Source organism: Octodon degus, unplaced genomic scaffold (assembly GCF_000260255.1).
Source record: "Octodon degus isolate 3935 unplaced genomic scaffold, OctDeg1.0 scaffold00064, whole genome shotgun sequence".
NCBI classification, from domain to species: domain Eukaryota; kingdom Metazoa; phylum Chordata; class Mammalia; order Rodentia; family Octodontidae; genus Octodon; species Octodon degus.
The window spans coordinates 4675812-4693552 of NW_004524640.1; the positions used below are offsets into that span (position 1 = coordinate 4675812).

At 38.9% G+C, this 17741-nt stretch overlaps 1 pseudogene; it reads left to right on the forward strand.

Annotated features, from left to right (window-relative positions):
• Nucleotides 1–2637: 2637 nt before the first annotated feature.
• Nucleotides 2638–3227, forward strand: LOC105742651 (annotated as a pseudogene).
• Nucleotides 3228–17741: the final 14514 nt, after the last annotated feature.

A 17741-nucleotide genomic window follows, 5' to 3' on the forward strand; every position in this document is an offset into this window, starting at 1 on the left:
TATTTCACTCATCATGTTACGGAACTTCTAAGTAAAGAGGAAAGTCATTTTAAAAGCATTTTACAGGTTGGAGCAGCACAGAGCAATGTGGAAAATACAAAAGGGAACAGCAGGGTGGAAGCCACACTACCAACATGTAGGTACCAACTCTACCACTTAATCACTGTATGAGGTTAGGCAAGATAAACAACCCTTCTGTGCCTTAATCTTGCAGTGGTGAAGAACAACCACATGAGCGTACGCAGAGTTACTGGAACTCTATAGCCATATGGTGAGCAATCATATAATGTCACTTATTTTTATGACTAAAAAAGTCTCTGACACTTAGTAAGTGCTCATAACTTAATGATAAAAATTAATTGCTTTCAACATTCCTGAACAGGGATGGAGAGGGGAGGATGGGTACAGTAAGAGCTGCTATAAAGGAAATTACAACGAATGATTTATTTACTTGGGGCTGCTTTCTGATCAAGCTATTTTCCTTTGGGAGTTGGGGGGAGGAGAAGGGAGGGCGGGAATTTTTAAAACATTACAGGAACACAAAGCCCTCCAATTCAAAACTGGAATCATTATTAAAAGGAGTTTTTAGATTATTCAAAACATTCCATTCAGTTTCTGGAGCAGGCAAATACACAAATGTCATCTTGTTAGTATTTTTATTTGATTAAACCAACTAAAAAAAAAAAGTTAAAGGATCACATGAACAGCATTTCATGCAACAAATTACATCTTTAATTCACAACCTGACAAGACAATAACGGTGACAAGCCACACCAATCTGCCATTGATTCTTTTTTTTCAGTTTTTATAGTTTTTTGAGGAGTCTTTCCATATATTCCAGGGTACCCTCAAACCTAAGAGCCTCCTGACTCAGCCTCTCACATATGGGGACTGCAGGTGTGTACCACAACACCCAGACCTGCTATGAGCATATTTATCTGATCCACAAATAAGTCAATGGAAACTGAAATTACCAAATATCAAGTTTTCAAACATAAAATTTGAATTTTTAAAAGAAAAACAACGTTGGGGTCGGGGATATGGCTCAGTGGAATAAGCGCTTCCCTGGCAAGCACAAGGGCCTGAGTTCAATCCTCAATTCCGCCAAAAAAGAAAAGAAAAACAATGTTATCTCTAAAATCCAAATCTATTCATTTGGTTTTGTCATAAATTTTAACTCAAAAATTTTCTTATTATTAAATCACTTATACAAAGTTACAACTAAGTACATATCAATACCATATCTGAAATGTGAGCTAAAATTTAAAGAATGGAAAGTGGGGAACATACATAATGATCCTGTAAAGAAAATCTAACACATAATTTTTGCAAGATGCCAAAATCATCGAATTGTTCATGCCATTAATCTTGGGTATTCACTGACTGCAAGGCTTCCAGAGAGACTATATCCAAAGAACTATAAAACTTTCAAAATACAGTTATGAGAAGTGGTAAATCCATGCTTTTATTACTACTAAGACAAGAAGGTATCTTTTTAAAAGCTGCATAAAATTTAACCACCACAAAATAATACCTAAGGAGATTCAAAGTGTATGTGTATGATATTAACGAGTATGTATTTAATGGGTGACATTCATTACACTTAAGAGCATCAATAAAATGAAAATAAATAGTTGTCTATAAGGTAAAGCAAGATTTTTTAAAAGATTCCACACAAATGCATATTTAAGGTTATTTTCTTTTTCTTTTTTGGCAAGGAAGGTACTGCAGATTGAACCAAAGGCCTTCACACTGAGCTATAGCCCCATCCCATTTTAATGTTTTATTTTAAGACAGGGTCTACCAAATTTTCCTAGGCTCTGCTAAAAATCACAGTCTTCCTATGTTAGCCTTCCAAAATGCTGGGATTACAGAGAAGTGCCACCACACTAGTGTTGCTCTTTATTGAGGATAACAGTTGAGCTTCATTATAAAAGATCCTAGAATGAGGAGCTAAGAGACAGTTATTTTAATATTTTAACATTTTCTTTTTTGATATATGAGCAACTGCATTTCCAGGACTAAATTCTCCTTTGGACAATAGCAATCAATCTGGCACAACATATTTCCAAGGACCACTCACAAAATAACATGCTGAAAATGTCAGCCCCAAGCATTAAATTATTTATTATTTATACTGACCAGGATGGTGAAACTGTCACTGTACCATCAATTAGTTTATTTCACAGTTTTGAGCTTCAAAAACCTCCTCATTTTCAAGACTGGAGAGTTGAACTGAATGGTGTCTGAGGTGTCTTTATTCTTGTAATTTTTATAATTCTGTCACTGTATTCCATACTGGAATTTACCCAAAGTGTATCTTTGCTTATTGCATAAGACACTGAAAAAATGTGTTCCCCTCCTCCATATAAGAACAAATAAAAAGTAGAATGGTGTTATAATGTTTTTTAAGAGCCTATATTCATTATTTGGCCAATATATGTCAGTCAATGAACATCTATTTATATATCTCAAATGATAAAACTGATATCAAAGAGATTGTGTAATAATCCTTAGCTCATAGAATAAGCATTGAAAGTGGGGTTCCAACTCAGAATCTTTGGATTATGATGCACACCTGCTTTCCCATGCAGTAACAAAATTATTAAGAACCATACTAAAGCTCTAGCTGCCATCTTGGGTCCCCACGTGGGTGTACCTAATCTCAGCTGGTCTACGTGAGACCCTCTGAGCAGCAGCCCTAGTCCCCCATGCTGTCCCATATCTGCTCTGACAAGATGAAAGAAACTATCATGAACCAGGAAAAACTCGCCAAACTGCAGGCACAAGTGCACACTGGTGGGAAAGAAACTGCTCCCAGAAAGAAGAAGGTGGTTCACAAAACAGCCACCGCAGATAATAAAAAACTTCAGTTCTCACTAAAGAAGTTAGGGGTTAGCAATATCACTGGTATGGAAGAGGTGAATATGTTTAGAAACCAGGGAACAGTTCTCCACTTCAACAACCCACAAATTCAGGCATCTCTGGCAGCAAACACTTTCACCATTCCAGATCATGCTGAGACGAAACAACTGACAGAAATGCTACCCAGCATCTTGAACCAGCTTGGTGCAGACAGTCTGACTAGCTTAAGGAGACTGGCTGAAGCTCCGCCCACACAATCTGTGGATGGAAAAGCACCGCTTGCTACTGGAGAGGAGGATGACGACGAGGTTCCCAATCTTGTGGAGAACTTTGATGGGACTTCTAAGAATGAGGCAAACTGAACTAAGTCAGCTTCTGAAAGAGATCAAACTTGGAAGAAATTCCTGGGAGCTGCTATTTTATATTGTGACTGCTTCTTGAAATTGTTTTTGTTTATGGATCTGATAAAATCTAGATCTCTAATATTTTTTAAGCCCAAGCCCTTTGGACACTGTAACTCTTTTCAGATTTTGCTTACATACAATTCATTTTTTGCAGCCAATTAAGCAGGAAAAGCCTGGGAATAAAGTCTGAAACAGATTAATAAAAAAAGAACCATAATAGAGAGGCAAGTGTAGTGTAGTGTGTGTGTGTGGTGTGTGTGTGTGTGTATACATCCTACCAATGGACTACAGTACCCACCATTATCTTGATATTTTATTTCTAGTCTTACTGAGATACAAATGACATAAAAATTGCACATGCTTAATATAGACATCGTGATGAGTTTGGACATATGTATACACTGATGCCACTGTTACAATGAAAATATCAATATCCATAACCTCTAAAAATTTGCTTGTATTCTCTTGTAATGTCCAGTGATGTTGAATACACTTTTGAAACATGCTTTTTGAAGCAGTCAGTAAGTGATGCTCCTTTTGATGACAGCTGAGAGAGTTAATTTGATAAGAGCAATCACTTGATTAAGAATGAGCTATGTTTGAGTTGGGCTCTGCCGAGTGCTAAGGATAGACATATGATTAAAGGTAGCAGCGTGGTAATTAATTTTGAATTCTTTGATGTTTTAAATGTAAAACATGACAAGAAAACTGAGAAGGAAAATTATAGCACTGGTGGCTAAAGTATTTTTGTAGCCATAACCTTGAAAAGGGAGCAACTTTCCTCAACATCTTCCTAATCTTTTGTTGAATGCTGACAAGACAGGAAGTAGATGTTAAAACTGAGGGTGACTGGTAAGAATAGGATGGAAATTTATTGTAAGGGAAATGTTTAATTTGTAATCTTTATGGATCACTGAGTTTAGGTCAACAGGGAAGAATTACAAAAATGTCAGAGTAGGCTGTAAAATAGCTCAGGGGTCTAAGCACCTGCCAGGTAAGCACAAGGACCCAGGTTAGATCCCCAAAACTACGTGTAGTGCCAGCCCTGGATGCCAAGATGGCCACCAAAACTGGTCATAGCGGTGCATACCTGTAATCCCAGTACCGGGGAGGCTGAGACAGAAGGATGACTATGAGTTTAACCTGCACAGTGAGACCCTATACCAAATAAATAAATAAATAAATAAATAAATAAATAAATAATAAGGCAGGGCTATGGTTGTGGACGAACACAGACAGGTGGTCACAAATGCTGAGGCAATGAGGAGGACTGACAGAATAAGAACACTCATAATGGGAAGAGCTATACTAGACTAGTGGGGAAAGGAGACATTGAGGAGAGGTCAGAAACAAATAGACTAATGGCAGTGACTCGGAAAGAATGCTCAGAGGTAGACAGAAAAGACGCAGGACAGAAAGTGTCTCCAAAGTCAATAGAAGAGTGCTGGGGATATCGATTAGCGGGGCAGTATCTGCCTGGCCAGTGTGAGGTCATGAGTTCGATTCCCAGTACCAAAAAAATAAAAAAGCCCACAAAATCAAAATGTGAAGTTTCCAGATACTAAGTGCAAATCAAAACATGAGCTCCACTGAGATAGCAAGTTCAGTGGCACAGCAGAGAGACCACGTTTGCAGATCAGGAAGTCGTCAGTGATTTTCACTGCAGGAGTGAAATCACGATGGAGAGAAGCACTGAGCAAAACATTATGGAGAACACACTACTTTCAAGGTTCTCCGAGACATGGAAAAAGAGGCCCTCAGTGTATTACATGAACTTGTTCTGAGCTTTGCAAGTACCATGGTATGGCCAAGGAGGGAAGATTCTTTCATGTTTTATAAGCTTGACTAAAACCAGAAAGCCTTGGCAATTACTATCACCACTTTGGTACACTCTGCACACATAAAGAATTAGTCCGTGTCTGTCCAACAGCTAACAAAGCTACGGATTTCACTATCGTCTCTTCTCCCCCACTATCTCCTCATGAAAAAAGTAATGTCCTTTTATTTTGGAGAGTACATTGCACATACTTGCACTGCAGATACCACTTCTACACCAAAGAGGGAGGTAGTGAACCTGAACCAGGGCCTGGACAAAGGAAAAACCACATCTCTGACCACACTGAGTGACTCAGGAAGGGCATGGAGTCACAAGTGGGCCAAGAAATTTCCTAGCTCTATCCACAGAGAAACTATGCATTCCTTTCCCTGGAGATAATGGCATGGCCTAAGGTGCTTGCAAAGGACAGCTGTCTGTGCAAGAAGATAGTGTACAGATGAACAAAAGGAGTGATAGGAAGAAGAGAAATCCTCCACTCTGATGGCGCTGGTTCTCCCTTCTGTGTCACTCTTAAACTTTCTAGCTATATGGTCAACAAAACCCTTTTCCTCTACGTTGTTTCAGATTGGGTCTCTACCATTTGTAATAAAAGATTTCTCACTACTAAAACTAACATTTTACAAATCACGTTGCTTCTAACTATTGCCATACACTGCACTAATAAAATCTCTTTCCTCAAATGTCAATATATGTTATTCACTGTGATCTCATGTAACTGCCATGTTGCTTCATTATATCTCTTGATTTTTATAACATCAAAGAAATTCTCTAGCTCATTTTCTTCTTAGGAAACTTCTACTGAACAGATATTATGTACAGGATATTGTGGTAGACATATATCATTCCTGCCCTCATGAAATAAACAATATACATTTACTAATTATATAACTATCTTAATTTAGAGAAATTTGGAATCTTAGTAAAAATCTGAGTCACATTTTAACAGTCAATGAAGTGAAAACTGAAGATAAGAGGAAGAGGTAAGAGAGACAAAGTCTTTCTTGACCAGGGTAGTTAAATCTTGCACTGACCAACATCCTATCCCTGGCTTTCCTGGGATGTGTGCCATTATGCATTCCACTGAAGTGCGTCTTGTGGAGGTCTGCAGACTCTATTGTTTGGGCACTGGTAGTGCTGTCAATGCTTTCTGAAGAATCTCCTCAACTTCCACTTCAGATAACCAAATCCAGCCTCATTCTCCTGTAGCTATATTCCTCCCGGCAAGAAAATCTTCAGTGTGTGTAACAGGGAGTTACTGGCAGAACTGGTCCTAATCAAGCCTGTTTTCCAAAATCTACATATGACCCTTTAGAGATCCCTGCATTTCCCTAGTGGTGAAAATGTATTTTAGCTCTATATTTGCTCTGCCTGCTCCCCAAGGTCCCCTTGCCTCGCATAGGTCAGGTGTCAGATCCTGCACCCTCCCTATGCCTCCACACTAACCTCTCTCAATGGCTCCCTGATATTCCATTACTTGTACTCTTTTATTCATCTGATGTTTGCTTTTGGTGGGGAAGAACAAGAACAATACCTCAGGACTCTAACTCTCCTGACAGGAATCTTCATTATCATACTCTTCATCAATCTTACCACAGCTTTCCCTCCTTCTTTGCTCACATTCTTTCTCAAGGTGAGTAGGAGACAAGGGGCACTACAACAAACTAGCAAAATTGTGCAGTCTCCTAGAAGATCTCCCAACACATGATTTGATACACATTATTCCTGGTCTATGAAACCTTGCTGTAATTCTGATGCAACACGGTGTCACATTTTCCACCACGTGATACCACAGTGCCTCCTATCCACAGTTTTGCTTTCCTTTCATTTCTTCTTAGTCAACTGTTGTCTGAAATAGCAATTTGTGAGTTTTAAATTTCTTGCTACTTTGAGTACCAAGAAAAAATCCCACACTGGCCCACATTGTCCAATTTGGGATGTGACTGACTCATTGGTCTCTGCTGTATCCACATGGTATACACCACCCTCCCGCTAGTCACTTAATAGATATGTAGGGAATCAGGCCAACTTCTATGGTACAACAGTGCTCATATCCAAGGACCCCTCTCTTGGATAATGCTCCAAATTGGAATAGAAGATACACTACACTTTAGCCATACCAAGAAAAGTCCTAACAAGTCTTGTTAATCTCCAACTGTATCTAATTTATAAATTAAACTTTCTCACAGGTATGTATTTACAATAGTTAAAAAAAAAAGCCTGCACATATATTGTAGGGTTTGGGATTATCTGAAGCTGTATGTATGCTTTGCAGGACTTGGATTACATTCCCCAAAGATAAGAGGGGGCTACTATACAAGAAAAAAATTTGTGAATATCCCCATTTCAATCAGTGTTCATGTATCATGCATTTACCACCTAAAGGTGCAAAAATTGAGCAATTCTTGTTATAGAATATTCTCATTCATTTGTATTCACTGAAAGAACTGGAATAAGATATCAAAATTTGTTTCCAAGTACAGATCCCCTTATATGACACTCTTCTCAAAAGGAACAATAATTTCCCAGGAGAACAGTGCATGCAAAAAATTATCAGACATGAAAAAAACTCTTCCCTCCTCCTGTCGTCCTGCATAAAACAAACAATCCTCTACATCATCCTACACTGCATATGTGATAATGGGCCCCATCTTCTCTTGTATCATTTTTGGTATTTATGCAATCCTCCTCCTCCTACAGTCCATCTAATCTTATGAAACATAATTCTTTTTTTCTACCTCCTCCTTACACAAACTTAACTCTTGATTCTGCTTAAGTATGTATGAACTCCACTGACCTTCTTTAAAAGCAACTTTCATACTATAGTCTGACACAGCAACTGGACACATGTTTTTCATCCTTTGTAACATGTGAGCTTGTTTTTAGCACTTTTTACAACCAAAGTGTTACATTTGTTTCCCCTTTATAAAGTGGCTATGGCATTCTGTGGTCGTCTGTTACAGGCACAAGTTCATGGTAAGTTCAGACAAAAGGAATGTTCAAAGAAAACCGAACTCAAAGCATTGTGGGTAGAGATATGGAAAGTTGACAAAACAATGATAAACAATAGTGGGAAGAAAGAAATAATTAAGTGTTCTAAAGCAATGTATCAGCATTTTATGCATTGTTAACTTTTTTTTAGGAAGCTGCTTTATTGTGTGTAGTTTCACGGAGAGATACGAACCCAGCCTGTTGGAACCGCACGCTGCATGTGCAATGATTATGAAACATTTTTTAAAATAAAAAAGAAAATGGGCAAATATGTCCGTCTGAGATAAGACTTTCTGAACAAAATATAATACATGGAAATCCTTTCTTGAAGTGCTTTGTGGATTTAAGGAGGTAGGGAACTTAAAACAGTAGAGTTAAAATAGACATGTAAGTCTAAACAAGGTGTGAAAAATTGGACTGTGTTGCAACAGGCAAAGCAAGAAGTGAAAAAAAACCAGCTACGACTGAATGGGTAAACACTTTATAGGTATATTTTTAAAAGCTACCTATGAGAATCTGAGCTGATCAGATTTCTAAAAGAGACAGTAGTGGGTTTATTTTTGTACATACTAGAATATAACAATAAATTAATCGCAGCATATGGTCCACACATCTGATGTCTTAGTAGGTCAGTTTCCAAGTACATTACTTCTTTTTTATTTAATTTGCACACATCCACTCAAGAAACATTTATTTAGTTTCAGTATTATTCATGCACTAGGGATTCATGAGGGGATAAAACATGGAAAACTCCCTATACCTACAGGTATTATATGCTAGGTAGCTGAAAAGACAGACAGACAGACGGATGGATGGACAAACAGACAGATAAATGGTGTATTAGAAAGTTGTCAAGCTCTGGAAAAAAAGGGACAAGATTGGGAGGGAGTGAGGGCTGGTGAGATAGCTCAGCAGACTAAGCACCTACTTTGGCAAGCACACTCCACACTGCACCACCACCACCCACCCTACCCCCCCCCCAGACACACTGAGCCGACCACCGGGTCCAGGCATGGTGGCACATGCCTGTAACTTCAATGCTGGGAGGCTGAAAATAGGAGGATCACTACGAGTGTGAGCTGCAGAGTGAGACACTGTGCCAAATACATTACAAAAAAAGAGAGATTGGGAGGGAGGTCTACTGTTAAAAGTTTAATACAAGTTGTTAGAAAACACTTTAATGAGGTTAAATTTGATAAGACTTACAGGATATGAGGAAGAAAAGCATTCAGAGAGTATGAGCCAAAGGAACAAATTCAAGGTCTTGAGGCAGAAGCTGTCCCAGCATGGTGGAAGCTTTGTGGAGCTATGGGCAATGGGAAAAGTATGGGGTAAGTGACAACAAGCTGAAGAGAATGAGCAGAACAGGTTGGGCATTGAGGACTTTCTTTTAATTGAAAGAGGTAATAAGCCACAGAACTTTATACATGATCTGGCCTATGCTAACCCTTTCTTTCCAAAAGTACTTCTGAGGTATAAGATTTTTAAACTTAAGTTATGAAACATGTTTAAAAACATTCTCAGGGATCAAAGCCCATGGACAAGAACAGGCTAGGCCCAGGTTGTAAAGATGGAGACAAGGATGCTAAGACATAATTACCGTAACTTCACTTTCCTTCAAAGAACTCTTAGACACGCCTCACAAATTCAGAGATTCCTATCATTCCTGGTAGAAAACCACTCACTGAATCCCTGGTACCAGCAAACTGATGTAAACTGTCCACACATCAAGCCAATTTGATTCTGTCCTTGGATAATTTACTTCTTTACATAAACTAGGCTCCTACAAAGAAAAAAGGGGCAGGCACTGTTGACATCCATCAAGTGTCTGTTTTGTTTAACACACATAGACGCTGGAAGGAGAATGCATTGTCAGTTTGAGAGATGTTTGATAGGGAAGCATCAAGATTGGTTAGCTGCAAGAAGGATAACATCTCCAGGCAGGTCATGCCACATGATAATCAGCAGTGACTTAATTCAGATATTATAATGCACTATTGATGAAAGAGGCTAACATTGAGTTCCCTTTGCAGGAAAAACTGAGGGTTTTTGTTTTTTTTTTAATTGTGTTTTGTTTTGTTCTGTTTTATTTTGTTTATGTATTTGGCACAGTGTCTCACTATGCAACTCAGACTTGCAGTGATCCTCCTGTTTTCAGCTGCCCCAGCTTGCTGGGATTACAGGGAAGCATCACCACACCCGTTCTCTGTGGCTGTGGGGCCTGCAGGAAAAAGCTATTTTTTTGTTTTATCGAGGCTTTTTCTTTCTTTATAAAAAAGCAAAAATAAATAAAAACAGCACAGAATTTCACTAAACAAAATTATAAGAATTCAACAATGGTAGTTACATTGCATATTATTGTCTTCAAATCAGTTGTTCAAATTATCAGATATAAACATGCAAGGTTGTTCAAAAAAATTAAAAAGAAGCAAAAGAAGAAAAGTAAAGCATTAACATTTCCTTTCAATAGACCAGGAGGACTCAACAGTACAATTATCCAAGCTATCCTGTGTATATACAGATGATAAACTGCTTTGAAAACAGCTTTTCTAATATTTATAGTTTACTTCACATAAGGGTACAAAATGCTCCTGCTTTCTTGTCACATATGAATAAAAGACTTGGTCAGTAAATTATGAGATTACCATCCCACTGGATGCTTCCAGAACATTTATGTAATTAATTTATGTATTTTTGGTGCAGGGAAATAAACCCAGGGCCTTGTGCATGCAAAGCACAACTTCTACCATGTGGCTACACTTCCATTCCTACAAAACCCATAGCCTTTAAACTTGTGTTTACCAAGACTGTGGGTGTCCTGGCCAGGGAGGAAAGGAACACGTCTCAGATCAAGGACAGATAGGATTTTTTTTTAAGTTCTAATCGCATTTTATATTCCACTGTATATCTTTCTTAAAATGCCCAAAGGATGAAAGACAAGGAATTATTCTATTTTTAAATGAAGGATGGGTATTTTAGAGTGAAACCTCATTGTTAGGATCTTAGCTAAGTTAAAGGTGTATTTAAATGTCTTTTAAAAGAATCTAGCAACTGTTTAGCACTCAACTATGTGCCAGGCTAATGGGTGTGTGTGTGTGTGTGTGCGTGTGTGTGTGTGTGATCAACTACACAGATGAAAAAGCAAAGTAGCTGTTCAGGGTAGACACAAGACTTTGTGCAATAAAATGAGTGCAGTGATTTGAGGATGGATGCAAATGCATTCACCATTAACAAGAAATTAGGAATGAGCCTTAAATCTTACTTGAATTCACCTGTATGAGATGCTGTCTCATGCTGTCTGTTATGGTTTGTGTCTACTTGTCCCCCTCCCAAAGCCTGTTGCAGTCATGAGGCAGACTTCTGGAGTTTGAGATTAACTCATGATCCACTGGGATTATGGGTGTGAGAGCTGCTGGGATTATGGGTGTGAATACTATACCCAGCCTGAGACAGACAACCTGAATGCAACTTAAGGGAGACAGACTTGCTCTCTGTAGCCATCACTGCTGCTACCACTCCCCTTCACTCTCTGCTCTTTGCCATCAGCATGAAAGTTTCCTCTCTGCTGTGCGCCACTTTGCCTTGGAGCCAGCTGAGCATGGACTGAAACTTCCATTAACTGTGAACTAAATAAACCTTTCCTTCCTTCATTTTGGGTGTCGGGTATTTTTCCCAGCAATGAGAGAAGAGTAACTGAGACACTGAAAATCTCCCCTGTAGTAAGGAAGGACTCACTGCGCTAGCTGTCCATAGCATTGTACTGACTGACCACAGCTCATGGCAGAGCCCTCTCCGGATACCGCTTTGCCTGAAGGAAAGGTTCCGGTCCAAAGCTACACTCTACTCTGGCAGCAGCAATGTCTACTGACTGCTAAGGGAGAGGTACGACTCGCTGCCTCAGTCCAGGACACTCTGCTGGGCCACCCCATCCCCAGGGCTCCCCCAAAAGATTAACTAAACCCTCTGCTGTAACGGCAACTCAACCTTCTACCTGCCTGTCCTACATCCCAAGCCTCATGTAAGCACTGTTCCTCTAAATACACCACAGCAAAACTCAGATTCAGCAGTGCAAAGAAAGTTGACCAATGACTATACCACAGCACAAATAAACACCAAGTGAAAGATGAAATGTGTACCCTCTGAAAGAATTCAGACTGAGTGAGAATAACTGATCCTACTGGATACCTCATTGGCTAATTCTAGTTTCTAAGGCAGTTCACATTATAACTTGAAGTGTTTGCTGTATAAGTTAGTTAAAATGATAATCAATCATCCAGGGCAGAATTGTCAGCTAGAGATTGGATAGTGACTGTGAAGTGCTGTGTAGCTCATGTAAGTGATACAGTGGTCCAATCTGTACATGATCAGACATAGCTAATTAACTGAATACTTCATGACATGTTAAAACATTATACTTGCTTGAGAAGCTCACCATTTTTTAATTATGTAGCTGTGTCTCAGACTAAAGAGTGTAAAACACAGTGGTAAAGGGAGAAAATGTAAATTCCGTGGCAAGATTATTGAATTTCATATAGATCCAAAGAAACTCTACATTTACTAAAGAAATGGCCTTAAACAATGAAACCAGGAAGTAGAGACCATAAGACAAAATGAACTAAAGTGGTAATGAAAAGAATATATCACATATACCATTTCTGGGCTTCAATCACCCTTCAAACTTAGGGACCCCGAGCTTCTAAGATATCAATAACATATTACTCTACACATGATCAAGAAAGAGCTATGGGATGGCTACAAATACAAATGTGGAAATATAAAATGCTGAACAACCACAGGCAGAGGGACCACTACCTTCCTTGAAATTAGTCTAAAAGGAAAGTTTTAATGGTTTAAGTACCACCTCTAACTCTCAGAGCTTGGAGTTACAGAGTAGGAATTAGTGATCTGTCACAGCATGGGACAGACAGATAGGGTGTGGGCAGTGGACTTATTTACAGATCAGAATCAAGTACTAATATAACAGGCAAATCATATTGTCAACTGGAATTTTAGCAAGTATTTATTGAGCATCTCCTATAAAGAGCTATAAACAAGAGAAACGAGACCCTGCTAACATGCTAATTGTGGGAAAGACAGAGATCTAATATAATAAATTATGAAGAAAATATTTTGATGTTTGCTATAAAGAAAATAGAACATCAGTTTGACAGGGGAGACCATCCTCAAATGGGTGATATATGGAGGCTTCTCAGACAGTGTCCTCGGAGTTGATATCTGAACAGCAAAGAAAAGTCACCGATTTGAAGATATGAAGGAAGAGCATTCCTCAGGTAAGTCTGAAAATTAGAAAGACTCCATGTAGGCAAGCTCGGTATTTCAGAGAACAGATATAATAGGCACATTGCTAATATATACTGAGTAGGAGGAGATAAAGCTTAAGAGATGATACCACAGAGATAAGCAGGTGTCAGACTATTAAGAGAGGTATGCATTGATGAGGGGAAGAATGACATAACTGATTTGTATGTAAAGATCACTGATTGCACAGCAGAAAACTAAGTGTAGTACAGATGAGTGAAGTAGAACTTCCAAAACCAGGTGAGGGCCATCACTGAAGTCCATGCTAAGGGAGACTATCTGAGGAGGAAATTGTACAGGGATAAATATAGGGCTGATGTTTAAATTCACAAGCCACCCCCATCCTAAGGGGTGGGGGGAATAGCACAGTATAACATGAGAGATCCATGAGTTTGTATTGTAAAAGATTTAAAAACACAAGAGAAAGTAAATAACAAGGGTATATCAAAGGGACACAGAGGCCATGCTGGAAAAGTTCCCACTGGATAAAGCTGAAGAAATGTGAACAACAACAACAACAACAACAACAACAAAAAAAACCCACAGAGTTAGATTACAATCCAAGGGATCAGATAAATACCCATGATCCCAGAGAAATACAAATAAGTAATTTAATAGGTTAAAAAATGGGTAGAAGGGAAAATCTACATAGGATTTCAAGTCATTTGTATAAATACCCCCACCCCTTACAAAGATGGAGTTTAACTTTGCACCTCCTGAGATCAGGCTGCTCATAGAAGGACTAGAGTACGGAAAGAGCCTACCAGAGCAAGCCTACCTGCAGATACCTGGCTGTGTGATGAAGGCTCATGTCATCACTGCGCAGATGATACAATCCACCTATGGTATTTGAGGAAAGTTTCACATTCACAGTCTTCCTCTTCCAACCATGACTCTAATACAACCATGACAACAACTTCAGACCATCATCACAAACTAAAGAATATTTTAAGAAAACTCTGACTGTCAAAGTCTGAAAAATGAGGAAAATTTGACTTCCAGAATCCAGATGAGACTAGTTAGACAAAACAAGTGTTCTGTGGTATTCTACATGGGATCCAGGAAGAGAAAAGGTACATAAGGGAAGAATATAGCCACTGGTAATGTACAGCTGGCATGGCAGCATGGTGGCACATCCCTGTAATCCCAAAACATTGAAAGGGTAAGGCACAAAGATCTCTATGAGTTTCAGGCCAACCTGGGGTACATAGTAAGTTCAAAGTCAACCTGAACTACAAAGCAAGACTCTGACTCAAAAACACAAAGAAAGTAATGCACAATTTTTTTTTAGTTATGCCAAATAGGACTTAATAATATAAAATGTTAAGAAAAGGGAAAACTGTTATACACAAATTTCCCATACTGCCTTTCCAATTATTTTAGATTTACTTTTCTGTAAAGTTTAATTCTTTATATTCCTTCTTGGATTGACTCTAGTCAATAGAATATGTTATATAGAAAGCAGGAGCCAAAACAATCTGCACTTGGTCTCCTCTGAAACATCTGCACAGGACTGAGAGGAAGTCAAAGCCCCATGCTTAGAGGGGGTATAGACAACCACTCTGGAAACAAGAGTAAGAAGAATGGAGAGGGTGCTTAATGTCAGCATACAAGAAGCAAATAAAAGCTCCCACTATGCTTAAACTAGAAAACATGAAAGATACAACATCTATCTCAAATATGAGGAGTTATTATAAGAATTAAGGATTGTAGCCTAATCTTAGGTTTATGATCTGGAGTGGAGATTCAGAGAGAGAGAGAGAGAGAGAGAGAGAGAGAGAGAGAGGGAGAAAACAGAAGTGTCTTTTGGCAAACCTTCAATAGCTACCCATCAAATGCAGAAAAAGAATTCCAGGTCTTGTCTCTGTTCTGGTTCTTCCCAACCTCTCCATCAAGTTACCAGTTACCTCCTTGCTAGGGCTCCAACCATACCAGCCTTTCTCTGTATTTCTCCACAAGCCTGAGTTTGCTCTTCCCTTAGGGATATTGCATCAGTTGTTCTTCCAGCCAAGTATGTTTTTACCATGATCTTCAAATGTCTGGTGCCTGCTTATTTTTGTTTGTTTGTTTGTTTGTTTGTTTGTTTGTTTTTTGTGGAACCGGGGATTGAACTCAAGCCCTTGTGCTTGCCAGGCAAGCGCTTATTCTACTGAGCCATCTCCCTGGCCCCAGGTGCCTGCTTATTATTCTAAAATGGCCACTAGGGCACTCTTCATCCTATCACCCTATTTTAACTCGCTATCCATTGCTATCTGACATTCTATGGGCCTGTGTATATTTTTGTCCCTTCTGTCAATGAGTTTCGAAGACTAGGAACCCTACGTGGCTTACTTACAACTGTAGGCTCAGCATGCAGCAAAAGGTCTAGAACACAATAGGCAGTCGATATTTGTTCAATACCTTCCATAGTCTTAATAGTAAGAGTCAAGATACCCCGTCATCTAATATCTAAATCTTCCTACAATGATCATTTCAAAGTATTAAGGAAGCACATCAATACTGCGTAGGATACACACCAAGTGACACTTCTCTCTCAGTCCTTTTCTGCAGTCACCAAACTGATTCTTGCACAGTATTTGTACCTGTATTCTGAGCTCTTCCTCCAACTGAAGTCATTACTTCTGAACTGTCCTCTGGCCCCCAAAATCATTTATGTCACTATTATCATCCCTGCAAGTACCACCCACATTGTAAGACCCACCCCAAATGCTATCTTTCCTTTGACATGTTTTTTGATCCTCAAATCATTAGATATCTTGTATATTCACAAATAACACTCTGCTTCTTCAGCATAACCAATCTCATGGAGAAGCTGGGAAATATAAATGAGAATTTCCCAGGGTTCTTCTGTAGATCAGTAGGACTTGACAAAATTTACATTAGCTTGAAAAAATGACAAAACATGTCCAGTTCAGAAGATTCACAAGGCACAATATAGTAAAGGGCTGTGGGGTGTTTTTGTTTTTGTTTTTGTTTTTGTTTTGGTGGAATTGGGGATTGAACTCAGACCCTTGTGTTTGCCAGGGAAGCACTTATTCCACTGAGCCATCTCCCCATCCCCTAAAGTCTTTAAAAGTCCTATAGCAGTAAGTTATGTATGTGGTTTAACGTTCTCTAACTCAAACCTACATATTTTCGAGGATTTAACCAGAAAAATCATCAATCACTTTTTTGCTTCTTTTTTTTTTTTTTTAGGTACCAGGGATTGAACTCAGGACCTTATGCCTGCTGGTCAGGTACTTATGCCACTGAGCTGTCTACTGGGCACCATCAATCACTTTTAAAAATGGAACTATTGTGCTAAGGAAATAGCTCAGCTGTCTAAGTACCTGCCTAGCAAGCTCAAGGACCCAGGTTCAATTCCCAGTACCACATGTCCTGCCAGTCCAGAGGGCTGAGTGAGCCACAGAAACCAGGCATGGTGGTGCATGCCTGTAATGCCAGTGCTGGGGAGGCTGAGACAGGAGGATCACTATGAGTCTGAGCTGTGTCACAAGACCCTGTTCCAAATAAATAAATAAATAATTTTTAAAAATTTTAAATGCAACTATTAATGCATGAAAGATAAGCTGCAATCTAACTAGTGATTAAGAGAAGGGACTTTTGAAGCATATTGGCATTTTTTAATTTTAACCTAAGCTCCAATATTTGTTAGATAAATGACCTTGAGCAAGTTTGGAAGCATCCACTTCCCCTAAAATAAGAGTTGAAGAGAACCACTGCACTGGATTAGTATAAGGATTAATAAGAATGGCATTCTGCCTGGCACCTAGGGTTACTCTATACATGACCAGTGCCATTACAACAATACTTTGTACTGTTTTTGAACCTTTGTGAGATCATAATCTTAGGTATTCATTTGTGAAACTCCTCTAGGATTCAGCAGTTACCACACAGAATCTTACAGGTTTGCAAACTGAATGCTTTGCAAAGAATATGGCCAAACCCATGTTTTGATAGGATAAGACCTGGACTTGGGTGCATCAGGCCCACATTATCCCTATAACTTTCTCTACAACACAGCTCCAGTAGAGTTGTGTTATTGGCCATGTTCTCTAGACATTAGAGTTTGCAACTCCTCAAACAGAACTCCTCCATTAATGCTCATTGCATCACTTGATCTCAATGGATTTGGACTTCCTTCAATTTTTATCCACCAGCACCAGCATCATACACAGATATTTCACACACTCTCTCACCAAAGCAATGATTTATGTATTTAAGAATGAAAATCATACTTTGCTGAATTCATGCACCTACAATATAGGAATGGCAATGGAATACCCATCTCTGACAAAAGTAAATAAAAAAGGGAGATATAAATGAAG